The sequence below is a fragment of the Phocoena sinus genome, chromosome 4, assembly GCF_008692025.1.
Source record: "Phocoena sinus isolate mPhoSin1 chromosome 4, mPhoSin1.pri, whole genome shotgun sequence".
Lineage (NCBI taxonomy): Eukaryota > Metazoa > Chordata > Mammalia > Artiodactyla > Phocoenidae > Phocoena > Phocoena sinus.
This window is the reverse complement of record NC_045766.1, coordinates 100,143,234-100,157,682: the sequence shown is the minus strand read 5'-3', so window position 1 is coordinate 100,157,682 and position 14,449 is coordinate 100,143,234. Positions and strand designations below refer to the sequence as shown.

At 32.5% G+C, this 14,449-nt stretch overlaps 1 protein-coding gene across 1 annotated transcript in view; it reads left to right on the top strand.

The window, feature by feature from the left end:
* Window positions 1-14,449, top strand: part of EPHA6 (EPH receptor A6) — an 863,031-nt gene that overhangs the window by 47,926 nt on the left and 800,656 nt on the right. The gene's annotated exons all lie outside the window — the stretch shown is intronic.

Below are 14,449 nucleotides of genomic sequence, written 5' to 3'. Positions count from 1 at the left end.
CATTAGAAAATATGAGTCTGCTAAAGCAGTATGTGTCTTTTGAACTTGGCAAAAAGATACATTATGATCAGGCTTTTGTTAGCTGAGTGTAGTTGCTTTTGAAAGGCTTATAAGAATGTATAATTTATTTACTAAGTACACTTTTCCAGGTACTGACATCATTTTAGCTATGGTTGTACTTGACTTTTTATATGTTTTGATATATTTTGCATCATTTTCACAGTCAGTGTATTCCTACTATTTTTTTCATTTCAAGCTAAAATAAGAAGGGTGGTTTGTGCTGCTTTTTACCTAGATTTTGTCTATTTAAGCAAATCTTCAATAATGGAGGTAGTCAGCTGTTTTCAGATATACCTTGGTTAGCTTTTCTTCCTTTTTTTAGAAATTGTATTTTTCTCATTCATCACATTCTTCCTTGATACTTTTTTACATTGCTTTTTCTGTTACATCTACAAATTTAAATCTGAAAAAAGTTGGTTGACCCAAAATTGTTTTATATTTTTAGAATCATTCCAGCAATGCTGTTTCAATTTGACCTTTATATCAGCAATTATTCAACAGTTATTCATTAAATGTGTATTTTCAACTAAAAATTCCTATGAAGAGTTTAATCTTTCTGTCTTTAACAGGTTATTTATTTATTTCTATTTGTTTGTTTATAGACTATGGCTTTATTTTTTCTGAAATTAAAATTTTATTCTTACAGAGCACTCGTCAAACCATTTCTGAGAATGTATCTTTTAAACTAAGATTATGCTTTTACCTTCATTATCTTATTTTAATTAAAATGAATAAACATCAGTATTCGTTGAGTGTGTTAAGTGTGTTAGTTTATCACAATTACTTTCAAGAAGTGAATGAAACTTCTTTTTTGGAATACCCTTTCAAGATATATACATATCTCGTTTTCTCAGTATATGAAGTAACTTATAAGAACCTACAAACATTAAGTAGTTTATAAGCCCCACTTTTTCATTTTTCTGGAAAAAGAATGACAAAAATATTAGCAGTCATACTATCACTGACCTCATGTTGTCATAGCCAAAGAATCATGTGAGGAACAGAAGGAGTTGTGCTCTGCTCTAGTGATTGTGTTTGGCTTGATCAGGCTGCATTTCTTAAAGCAGACTGGTAACCAGGAGACACAGGGACTTACAGAGTTACAAATAAACTTACTGCTATTGTTCTTGTAATGATTTTGTCATAGGTGTTATGAAATGGGGAATTTTTCTACTTCTGATTTATTATAGAGAGAGGGCAGAATTGTTTGAAAAGTGATACTTACCTCATAGTTTTCTATTTTCCAGACACTGCACTAAGATTTTTATCCTTTTTTTCACAACGGCCCTATGAGGTATGTCTTAGTTTTCTTTCCCTGTTGGAGAAACCCAGTTTTAAAGATGGTAAGGAACAAAATTTACCAAGAAGTTATAGGCCAAATAGTGAGTGATGGATTCCAATTCAAACTAAATTATTTCTGACTCTAATACCTGTATACGTATTATGGTACACTAACAGAGAAGAACATTGGAAACTTTATGAAAAGGCAATTACTTATGTGTGCTGTTTGCATAATTGATTCAGATTTTTTATCCCCTTAATAAACATACTACTAAACTGAGATATACATTTTGGGCACCAGCCAAGAATGAACAAGAGGAAAGAGAAAGAAGCAGGGAAGGATACTACAGTAGAAAATAAATATAATAGAATAAGGTAGAAAAGGAAAAGATGGTTAAAAATTCATTGAGCATTTACCATATGCTAGGCTTTGTTCAAAGCACTTTGCTCACATGAGTCCTAGAAATCAAGTATAAATTTTCCTTATTGAAAGATGTGAAAATTGGGCTTCAGGTATATTAAATAACTTCTTCATGGTCACAGAGTGAGGAAATAATGCAGCAAAATTTCTAAGCCAAACATATTTTAATCTTCACATGTATTTCACAGTAGGTGCTTTTTATTTCTTTGAAGATTCTACCATGTAAAGATAAAGGGCAATGAGCAATACTTATAGACTACAGAGGGAACAATAACACATGGATTCAGACATTCAAAAGTAAATTCAATACTCAGTTACCTTGGAATAGGCTATTTGACTTTTAGATTATCTCCCCAAATAATAATGCATATATGGCAAGTGTCAGCAGTAGGCATACTTGAAAATAGGAGCACATGGACATATTTTATAATAGATATGGATAAAGCTTCATGAATTAGCTAAAACAGAGGTGAACCAAGGGAAACAATAAAATGGATAGATGACATAAGTAAATTTTAAAGAAAACATACAACTTAAATTTCTCTTTTAATGAAGAGGATAGATTACGGACAGGAATAGAGCTTTACTTAGTGCTATTTGTAGTTTAAAACAAGTGAGGAAATAATTAGTAAGGATAGAAAAACTTTGAAAACGATCTTCTAAAAATGGCAAGAATGAAAATCATCTAGACATCATAATTGGTTAAATAATTTAAAATCTATAGGAACTGTAAATCAGTGTATAACATTTAAACTACCATTTATACCTGTGTATTAAAATTATAATTAAATCTATTTGAAATTGTGTAATTTTTTTAAGGTTCTCAGGTTTTTTGAGCCATGCTAATTTGAATGGCCATTTTAACTAAAGTTGCATTTTCTCAGAGACACTACTTCAGTTGTTTTTACAAATATGTCATGGGTAGAAAAGACAATAGATGATATATTTGACAATCTTATGATATAAAGTATATTTGGTGCTTCTCTGAATAAAGTATTTCCTAGGAGTAACTTTCAAATCGATAAAATTTTCTTTCCATAAAGAATTGAACGAAGAGATATTTTTGAAATCGTATAATGTATGGTTTATATTATGAATCATATAAACTATATGCTTTAGTAAATTAATTCATAGTGGTTTTAATTTTTGTTTGTTTTTTTTTTTTACTAAAAATACCTATTCCACCCTTAGTAATATGCTGATGTAATTACAAGAGTAGGCATTCATGATGTGCCTGTAAACAAAACCATTACTGGTTATTTGAATATAACATAAGCACTTCTGGTTAGCAAATATGGAAAATAGATGAATAGTTTTGAGCAAATGACTTTTTAGGCTTGCAAAAATTAAAAGAAAATATATTTATTTTCTTGCTTGCTTGTCAACTCATTTTTGCCAACATCGAAAATACACTTTCTATTTTTAAAAGTCATGTCCAGAATTCAGTGTAACACATTTCTCTTGTTCTGTGTACTGTTTTGCAGTTTGGAAATAGGTCTACACAATCATAAGGCCAAAGAGAGTATCTTCAGGTAGTTTCGAGTAATGTTTTGTGAAAGAATAATAAAGGGAAGGATGAATTCTGCTTGAGGAAGATTGGTAGTAGGATGTGACCCATCAGCTCTTTCTTATAATCTAAGGAATCACGTATGGTCTGGAAGAGAGGGTAGAAGGCACCTTTTAGGAAGAGAGAATGGCTTGAAGACAGGCACCGAATTCTTAAATGTATGCATTAAGTTTTAGGGACGTTGAGAATAATTTGTGTGGCTGAAGAGAAGGGATGTGGTGGGAAATAAGGCTACAATTATAGGCTAAGCCATACTGTAGGAGACTTAGAATTTCAGTGTCTTAATTGATTTACATAGTGTGTATCTCAGCCCCTGTAAGTAGAAGTACTTTCTGGATTTGCTTAAACAATCAAAAATTATTGAAGCTTTCTTTTGTTTAAGACAATAACATAAACCCTTGGAAATGAAAGACACCTTGGAAAATTGTTAGCAAAGGATGTTCAAAATATAGGTGTTCTTATTGATATGTTGAGAACAGAGTGAAGTTGAATAATTATATTTGTATAGAGTATGGAGCTTGGTTTTAGAAAAGAATGAATACTTCGGTGAATTTGGGAACCAGTGGTTATAATTCTTAACACTGTGCTCTCACTGTCTAATGTCAAGAATTTTATATCTACATAATTCGAAACTGTTAAGAACTTTATCCTGTAAGTGTCCCTTCTATCCTTTATCTGTCTATGTACTACACTAAGGTAATAAAATTATGATGATCTCGTGGAGTAGCTAACAGAGTTCCATGATAATCAATGAAAGAATGCTGCGTCAATAAAAATTTTTGCGTAGCACTATAGAAGTTATGTGAATACTGTAAAAGTGTTTTCACAAACATTAAGTATAGGCATATGCCCTGGATTTTCTATTTGCTATTAGTAACTAATAACTGGTTAATACTAAATCTTACTCTGTGCAAAACTGAAGGACGTATTTCAGTTTTGAAAATCTCCTGGGAAGGAAGCAGCTAATCTTTAAGAATTCATGCTATTTTAATGCTAATGAGAAAAAAGAAACATGAAAGACATGGCTCAGGCAATAACTTTGTACAAAAGAAACAATTAAAAAATATATATCTCCTGAGTTTGGTTCTCATAATTCTGAAAATGTATGAAAAAAAATTATATAAATTTTCTTGACACGTTAACTCTCATGTTTACTCCTTTTCTTTGATATTTTTATTTATCAATTTATTTTTAGCCAATATATAACATTGTACATGAAGAGGAAATGCAGTAAGAGGGCCTGTAAGTTAAATGTGACATTCAAAATCCTTAATACCCATTACATATCAGTCCCTATTCAGTGCCACACAACCATGGGGGTTGTCATATTTGGGGCATCTTGGCTCAGTATTAACTCTGACTAATAAAAAGCAATTGCTGTTAACCAGAAAATAAAAGACTTTTCATAATATAAAAATTGGATTCCATGATTAAGAACTTATATTGTTTCCTTTGAGCTTTAGTAGTTATATTTGATACTTCTTAAAATTCAATAGCCATATGGCTTTTTTATTTAATACTGTAGTTGAAAAGATAAGTGACTTATTTGGGTAGCCACATGCTGGTTTATAAAGGTACTTATACCTGAATAAAACCTGTTAGTTAAAGCATAGTATTTCATAATCATAATAAGTCCATAAAATATTATTTAATTTATTCCTAAAATTATACATACTTAATGTTGATGAAAAAACTTGATTTTTAAGCACCCTATCAACTCAACTGAAATATTTTCATCATTTTCTTTTATAGTAATATTTTTAGGAAGAAAATGAAAGATTTGCTTGTTCCAGATTTTTTTCCCCACTCTCCTCTGTTGGTTGCTACTGTACAGTAGATCAGATCTAGATTGCAAAGTTGTAGCAGACACAGATATATGCACTTCAGTATTCAAAATCTAACTTCCCTAACTTCCCTTTCAACAGTGAAGTATGCTTTAACAAAAATTTAAGAGAAAAATGAATGTTAGTAGGAAGAAAAAGTGCTATTGGATATTGAGTTGCATTTTATATTGATTATGACAGAGATTGGAAAACTTTGTATTTCTCAGATGCCAAATATTGGTTTCAAATGTATATTATATGTATTTTTGCATGTTGTGACTTAGATGATCATTAAGGTTTGAATGATGCAAGATCATACAAGGTATATGATATTACCTGTTAAATATAGTGAATTAGTGTTACGAAATTTACCGAGATAGAAAAAAGGGATACAAGTCATTCATGCCTGAATAAAAGTTATGAGTGAATCTAACAATTCAGTCATTAATGATTCTTATAATGAAAAAACTAATGATTTTTATAAAAAAAGATGCTTATATTGCAATTAAACTGTGTAGAAAGCTACTTTATTCCATATGTCAGAGCCCATTATTTCCTAATATCATTGTTCCAAAGTTGAAAAATCAAAGGTAGAATGTGTTTATGATAGAGAATGGAATACCTACTAACACTGATAGTTAATTTCTGTATTTCGTATAGTAAGAACCAATTTATCATAGTAGCTTATTTTAGTGCTGCATTTTTATTCATTTTGTAGTACATTGAAATTATCCAAAAATACATGTATGTGTTTGAATTCTGAAAATATTTATAAGGTTTAGTTATAATTTCTGTTAAAAATAGATGTGTCAGTTATTGTTTTCAAAACTGATATCTAGATAGTTTTCCTTCTGAGAAACTTCACAACATATGTGATAGTTTTCTAAATATCCATCATATTAATTTCAATCATATTGTTTCACATTTGAAAGAAATTGCTTTTCAGTTTTGAAAGTTTCTATTGTCCTATCCCCAAACTCAGAGATCCTTGCCTTAGTTATATCCAGTCTGTTAATGAGCCCATCAGAGGTATTCTTCATTTTCCATTACATTGTTCTTGCTCTCTAGCATTACTTTTTGATTCGTTCTTAGGATTTCCATCTCTTTGCATATGTGTTCTTACATGTTGTCCAAGTTATCCATTGAAGCCTTTAACAAATTAAAAAAATCCCTGGTCTGATAATTCCAACATTCCTGACATATCTGACTCTGGTTCTGGTGCTTCTTCTCTTTAAACAGTGTTTTTTGCATCTTGTAATTTTTAATTGGAAGGTGGACATGATGTGTGGGTAAAAGGAACTGAGGTAAATAGGCCTTTAGTAATACAGTGGTAAGCTGTGGGGGGAGAAAAAGTGTTTTATAGTCCTATAATTAAGTCTAAGGCTTTTGGTGAGCCTGTACCCCTGGACTGTGAACTTTACCAGAGCTTCTCAATTTCCTTTTTCCCCCTTAGGTGGATGGACAGGATGGCTAGAGGGAGTTGAAGTTAGGTATCTCCCTCCTCCTACATGGAAGCCTACAGCTGGATAGAACTGGGTATTTTCCTTTCCTCAAGTAGGTTAGGCTCTGTCAAAACCCCAGCAGGCAGGTAGGGCTCTGGTAAAGTACTTTTTCCTTAGGGCAGGCCTTGTTAAGAAGAACCGAGTGCTCTGGCATATTTCAAAGTGGTTCTTTTACATTTACAAGTGTTATCAACATTGTATAGTATATAAGTGGCTGAAACATTTGCTTAAAGAGTTTCACAAATTATGATTGTACTTAATTTTCTTTACCTTCTGTTTTTATTCAATGAACTGTCTGAATTTTTCACTTTCTCATCACCTCAATCACTACTGGTAGCAGTTGGCTTTATTTTCAAGTCCATTTAATCTAAAAAATGAATCAAGCTTTTATGCCTTTGATTACATGACATTACTGCTGCTATTCTTTCAATAAAGGGAGACATCAGAGTTGCCCATGGTGTGCAGTTTGAGTAGTAGACCATGACACTCCCAGGAGCTTATAGAAATCTAGTTCCACATATCTTGGCTTCACAGGAGACTTAATGTAAGTTTCTAACCCCAAACATTCAAATTGTTAATGTCATGGGTCTGCAATAAAAACTGTGCTTAAGCATTTTATATATTTTTCATTTAATCCTAATAATGCCTATGTGAAGTAAGTATTATTAGCATCATTTTACAAATGAAAAAGCTGAATCTGAGAAAAGTTACATCACCTGCCCAAGTGTGTGGTGACATTTAGCTGGTACTAAAGCCAGTGTCATCTCAATCCCAAAACCAGGATTGTTAGTGACTCAGCGTAACATGGATTGATTTTCAACATTGTGATTGGTGCTATGGAGAGTGTAAAATAATCTATACATTCGCTCAAGTGCAATCTTAATCTAGTTACAGTGTTATTACAGTGATCCAGATTTTGTGTCAAAAGATATGTGGTTACTGAGAAGTGCTAATAAAAGATTAATTCATCTTTGAAGACCAAAGGATATCCCAAAGCTAAGAATGGTTAATTATTAAGTACAGTTGTTTAGTTAGTGGCATAACAATATTTGGTGCATGTTTAGATTGTTTACATATTTTTTCTCTTAGAAAAGAACTAAAGAAATATTCCTCTAGTGTATTTCTTCTGAATCTGTTCTTTCGTGTCTCATTTTTAATAAATGATTCTGCAAATGTTATTGACTGTAAGCTAAAGGGTAAAATATAGAGTAGTCCAACACAAAACCCAAAACATCCTTGTCGAAATAAGTATATTAGAAATGTTATAGAAATTAGAGAACACAATTAGAGAAATGTTAGAGCTTGTCCTTCTCACACCATCTTCTAAGTAAATTGACCAAGAGGCTTGTTGAGGGATTTCCACTATGGTTAGTGCCCGGATGCCCTATTCCTTCAACCATAACTTAATGAGACAAAGGTAGACACCTGGCTGAAAGACATCCAATTAATTGGCTAATCAGCTACCTGTCATCTCTCACATATGATTTCCATAAATTGCTAAAGCAATCACATTCCTTTTTAGGAATTTAGGATTTCTAAGTTCAGAGCTGAATGGAAATGGCAATCAGAAACTTCTGCCATAAAGATTCACCGAAAGATTCATGCATGGAAAAGGAGTAGAGCAGAGGGGCTCTGATTAACCAGGATCATGTGCAAGTAAAAGTTCTAAGAGAACAGAAAACAAAACAAAACAAAACAGTAGTTGAAGGGCAACCAGTCAGTAGTGAGAGAATGGAGAACATAGCACATGCAAAGATAAAAACATGAGAAAATGTAGAGTGGGGTAGTCCGTACTTCCGGAGCTGACCAGGTTACTGCTAAATCTCCAGGTGCAGATCTTTAATATTTTAAAAATAAATTCCCTTTGCATGAGCTACCAAATTGTAAAGGTAGATTGTAAACTTGATGATGATGATGATGATGACTACAATGACGACAGGAGAAAAAATAGGAGACGGCACTATATTGAGTTCAACCAGGAAACGTGAAAAGCCATGGAAGTTAGAATTCCTTGAGGATAATACAGGAACATGAATCATCCAGAGCTATAGGCCTTCTTTTTTTTTTTTTAACATCTTTATTGGAATATAATTGCTTTACAATGGTGTGTTAGTTTCTGCTTTATAACAAAGTGAATCAGTTATACATATACATATGTTCCCATATCTCTTCCCTCTTGCATCTCCCTCCCTCCCACCCTCCCTATCCCACCCCCCTAGGTGGTCACAAAGCACCGGGCTGATCTTCCTGTGCTATGCGGCTGCTTCCCACTACCTATCTGTTTTACGTTTGGTAGTGTATATATGTCCATGCCACTCTCTCACTTTGTCACAGCTTACCCTTCCCCCTCCCCATATTATAGGCCTTCTTTTATCAAATCTTGCATGGGTAAATGATCTCCCCTGCATGTGGGCAATCAGGGAAACAAGTGAATAAATATACATAGTTTATTAGAGCCCTTAAATTTTTAAATATTTAACACCTGAGCAACTATGAGATGTGACACTTCTCTCTGCCATATCTCAGAATATTCCTTCTTGTATAGCAAACCCTACAAGGAAGTAAGTAAGTAAATGGCTTTCTGCCTTATTTTTCACTGGTTGAAAGAACATGTATTGGATAATGATGAAATTAATTCTGTGGTAAGGAAGAGAAGTAAGAGAAAAGCAGATAACAATGAATTAGGAAATCAGAATTGAAAGTATTTACTGACATCTGTGAATAGGTAATTAGCTTATATTCTCAGGGCAGCTGAAAAATAAGTATGTATGCTATTCATTTTCCAGTATCTCCACTGTTCTTTAATGTATAGTCTTGAAGGTGTCTTCTCGTAAACATATCTATTTTTAAAGATATGGGTTACTTTAAGCCATTACCCTTGATTTACATAATATAGTCTTTTCTTTATTCTATTTTTTTCGTTGTTACTTATAAAACTTTAACTTTGTCTCTTACTTCCGAGAGGAGTTTCCAGTTGTCCTTTTAAAATGAACTCCCAAATTGTATATTCTAAGCTAAGATTCTGGTTTTATCAGAAAGTTCTAATTATTTTAACTATAGTCATTTCAAATATTTATAAACCATTTCATTCATAAATGAAAGAGTCTATACTCAATCCAAAGCAAGCACATACAAAGTTAAATTCTCTCATGAAACCCTAAAGGATTATTAGTGAAATACTTAACAAGTAAATGAAATGTAGTAGGCCAAGTATTTTTATAAATTTGTTTGTATTTTAAGTGATTGACTTACTCTTATGCCCCATAACAAGTCACCAAGTCCTGTTGATTCTACCTCCTACAGCTCTTTCAAATCACTCCTTATCATCGGTGCATCAATCTGGCTCCTCATCATTCTTCTCCAAATTACCATGTTTGTGTTTTAAATTATCCACTTGCTTTGGGTCTTCTCTGGCCCCTTCCACCAACGTTTCCAATCCATCCTTCATCTTGTTGCCAGAACTGATCTCCTAAAGTGAGGATCTGATCCTGTCTCTACCCTACCTAACCCCTGCTTCCCTTACCTATATCATTTAACCTGTCACCCATAGCTGCCTCTCCATTTTTATCTTCAGCCACTCCACCTTCTACCTTTTACTAAAGAGACTTTTGTGTTGATAATTTCTTCCATGTTAGTAACTTGCTTCCTCTTATCTCTGGATATAAGACAGTGCTATTGAGTTTATCTGGAAAGTTCTCTTACCAACCCCCACCTTCTGTGGCTTTCTCTTACTTTTTTTTTTTTTTTTTGTAAAGGCAAAGACGATTTTCAGTCTTTTCTGGGAAAACTTATACTGCCAAAGATTGAATTAAGAATCTTTTTTGGGGACACCAGGAACTCAGTGCATATCACAGTGTTTATCTCACAGTATTTAAATGTCTGTCTCTTACTAGATTTTAAACTGTTGGAGGAATGGATTGGGTGTGTCAGTTTGAGTTAGTGACTACCATATGACAGATGTTCAGTAAAAGTTGGTTGGATAGCTAAATAGATGTACAAGTAACAAATTATTCTACATACATATTGGTTAAAGGCTGTATTTTCCAACTCTCATTGGAGCTGGAACAGTTTGTTATTAACTTTGGGCATAATCAGATGTGACAAAAATACTAAATGATTGTGAAAATTGAACCCTTTTCTTATTCAGGATTGGTTTAGAGTACGGGTAGAAAAGTGTATATATTTACTCTCATTTTTGTATTTTAGAGAATCCATTCATTTTGTCATTATCAATTTTCTCACTAAAATTGAAGTTGAAAGGTGGGTGGAAAAGATATTTACCTATGAAATAAAAAGACTATAAAAGAGCTTATAAGCTATTTAAGCAACACCAATCAAGACATAATACACTTTCAAAGAATTAATGACTGGTTTAGAGCAGTGGATGAACTGAATCACATCTGGGAGATATTAACCCCAGACGGTTATTAGTACTGCACCTTGTTATTAAGATGAGAATAAAAAATAGACCATATGGATTTTTAATGGTTGATAGATAGACTGAAAATTTTAGATAATTTATACTAACCAGTCAGGCTTTCAAAAAGCATAGGTCAGCATTAAATGTTAAATAGGTTTTGTACTCTGAATTCCATGCAATTAGTATTTTGAACTAATGTACCATAGTAAGCAAAATAGGTTCTTCAAGTGGATTGACTTTATTTTAGCAAAAAAAACCTGTTGTGCTCATAAATGTGATGCTTAACTTAGTCTTCATCTCCCCCATAATTAGGTAGCAATGTATACCAAATATTTCAATGGAATTAAAAAAGTCTTTCAAATAAGAGAATGAATCTAGGATTTAAATCTAGGTTTTAAAATATATAAAAAATACAGACACACACACGTATATACATAGATACACATCTATATATATGCATTCTGCAGAAATGTGTCATTTGTCTTTGAGCAGATGTTAACAAATATAATCAGAAATTCTAATGTAGCTGCATATATCAGAGAGAACGTCAAAATAAAGGGGGGAGGGTGCTAACTAAAATTAAAGTGTAGCTTAGTGACTTCCTTTATGTCGAAATTTTTCCAAATGAGTTCCAGAATTCATAAATATTTTGTGAATGCGCTGATTGACAATGTGAATGATGTTATATAAATCTCCACAGCAGGTTTTGGCCTCTCAATTTATATGATTTGGTAATTTCTCCCTTTGCTCATGCAAAATGTAGTGTGGAAGAATGAACTAATTTTTGTTTTCAATGGTGAACCAGCCAGTGCTGCCACTTAGTGCCAGAATGTTCTCAAGGCAAAAATAGCTTGTCCCTCAATTCATAATTTTTTTAATTCTAAGACCTTAAGACTTCAAAACCTAAAAATGAATGAAAACTATTGATTTTATAAGGTTTTATATTACTTGGGTTTTAAGAAATTAATATTGCTACAGTTACCTGTTTTGAAGTAAATATTACTAAAGAATGAAAACATATATTGAAACTAATATTTGAAGTAATATTATTAAAGAAGGAAAACATCTATTGAAAGTAATGATACATAATTGAAATTTAACCCTTAACTAGGGCAATGCCTAGAAACAAAGGGCAGCTTTTAGATATTGTTTTATAATCATTGTCCAAACTGTTTTTAATATTAAAGTAATGAACTCTGCCTACATAGTTATTTAATATTTATAATGTAACAAATATCAATATTTTATTGGGAGCCATGCTAAGGATAAGACAGAGATTAATATTGAAAACAATATAGAAGGATAGTTTAACCTCAGCAATACCTTCCTACTTTCTTCATCTCCTCCTCCTTTTTACCACCACTTATCTAATTTGGGGAGTCAGAGTAATCACTCAAAGTTGCAAAGGATTTTTCTATTCCCAGTGTTTTCCCATTCATAAATTACTTAAATAATTTGTATGACCAGTGATTCTTTATGTATACATGTAAGAAAATGTAATTTGTAGATAATTTCAGTAACCAACTAGTTAAAACTACAGCCCAATCAAGAATTATTATATATAATATTATATACCATATCATGATATATACTATATCATGTACTAGTTTCCTAGGGCTGCTGTGATAAATTTTCACAAACTGGTGGCTTAAAACAATAGTTTATTCTCTCATAATTCTGGAGGTCAGAAGTCTGAAATTAAGGCACTGGCAGTGTCAAGCTCCCTCTGAAGACTCTAGGAAATAGTCCTTCTTTGCATCTTCCAAACTTCTGGTGTTTGCCAGCAATCCTTACATCCTTAGCTGTATCACTCCATTACTGTCTCCATCTTCAAGTGGCTGTCTTCTCTCTGTGTGTATTTGTGTCTTCACATGGCTTCCTGAAAAGGACACCAGTCATTGGATTTAGGGTGTACCCTGATTCATTATGACCTTATCTTAACTTGATTACATCTATTTCAAATAAGGTCACTTTTACAGTTTGTAGATGGACATGAAGTTTGGGGGGTCACTATTCAACCCACTGCATGTCAGCGTATTAATTTTCATAGTGCTGTAAAAGGTATACTCATGATTTAAAATAGAGCAATATGACAGTAAAATATGTGGACCGATTCAATATGAAGTCAATATTGTTGCTCAGTGTCTGTTTCTTTCTTCAGGGTTAACGTCTGATGTTCTGAGTACATCATCAAGTATGTACTCATCAAGGAGTAGTTGGAAAGCTAAGGAGAGTAAACCACATATGCATTAGTGAAAATATTTGATAGTTATATGCTGGTAAAATAATTGCTCTGTGTCTTCTGTCTTTTAGTATTTCATTATAAGCAGTGGTTCTGTTGTCCTGGAGGTTGCCATCTTTAGTGAAATCCAAAGAAATGATGTTAAATACAACACAGAGAATAATGGAAACAAAGAAATTTGGGAAATTTGCATATCTTTCCAATTTCAAGAAGTAATCTTAATTCACAATTTAGATATGACCTTCAACAGCCCTTATATAGATCTTGAAATGTTTCTGAAATGATGGAAACATGTAATCATTTTCTGTTAACTCTTAGTGGTCTTACCAGTGCTTCTCTCTGTCAGGCTTTGGTCTATCCTGAACTGTGAATCAATGGCAATTAAAGTAAATTATTATCCGAGATGGTTCCTTTTGAAAATGAAGTGAGCATTATTAATAATTACTCTGGGACAATAAGTATAAACAGGGCATTAAATACTTCTGGCTATTTATAGATATACTGATATTTTTATTGGTAGTTGGAATAATTGTGTCCCTCACATGCCTCAACACAGAAAAAAGTAATAAACAGATATACCTTCTTTCAGTCATGGTTAATGTTTCATAGTCACTGAACTAAGGAGGGGGAAGATAATTCAGTGAGTTGACTGAAAATTGGTGTTATCTGTTTTGCATAATCCTACAGACGGAAGAAATTACATATGTAATTTGGAAGAAAATGTAAAGGCTACTATCTGTTTAAGTTAAAATCTCACAGGTAACAAGTTAAATATTATTCTTGTACACATGTCCTTTTAATCCCAGGTGCTTGGATTACTGCAAATGAAATTAAATGGTATTGACTATCATCAGAGTATTATTGAAAATATTCTGAAAGGAGACTTATGTTTTCTCTACAAAAAAGCGCCATTAATCTTGATGATACCTTTTTTGGGGAAAAGGATCAGAATTTTCTTTTTAGGATCCTTAATTTAAAATAATTGCAAATTCAGTTATATAAGTTCATCTGTTGAGTCTCATTTATAACAGATGCTATGTGGAAAGATATATGTTTCAGGGCTATGTTTTTCAGTGTTCAGTTATAAGAAAAAGCAAAGGAAGTCAAAATAGAGAAAGAAGGAAGAAGATAGT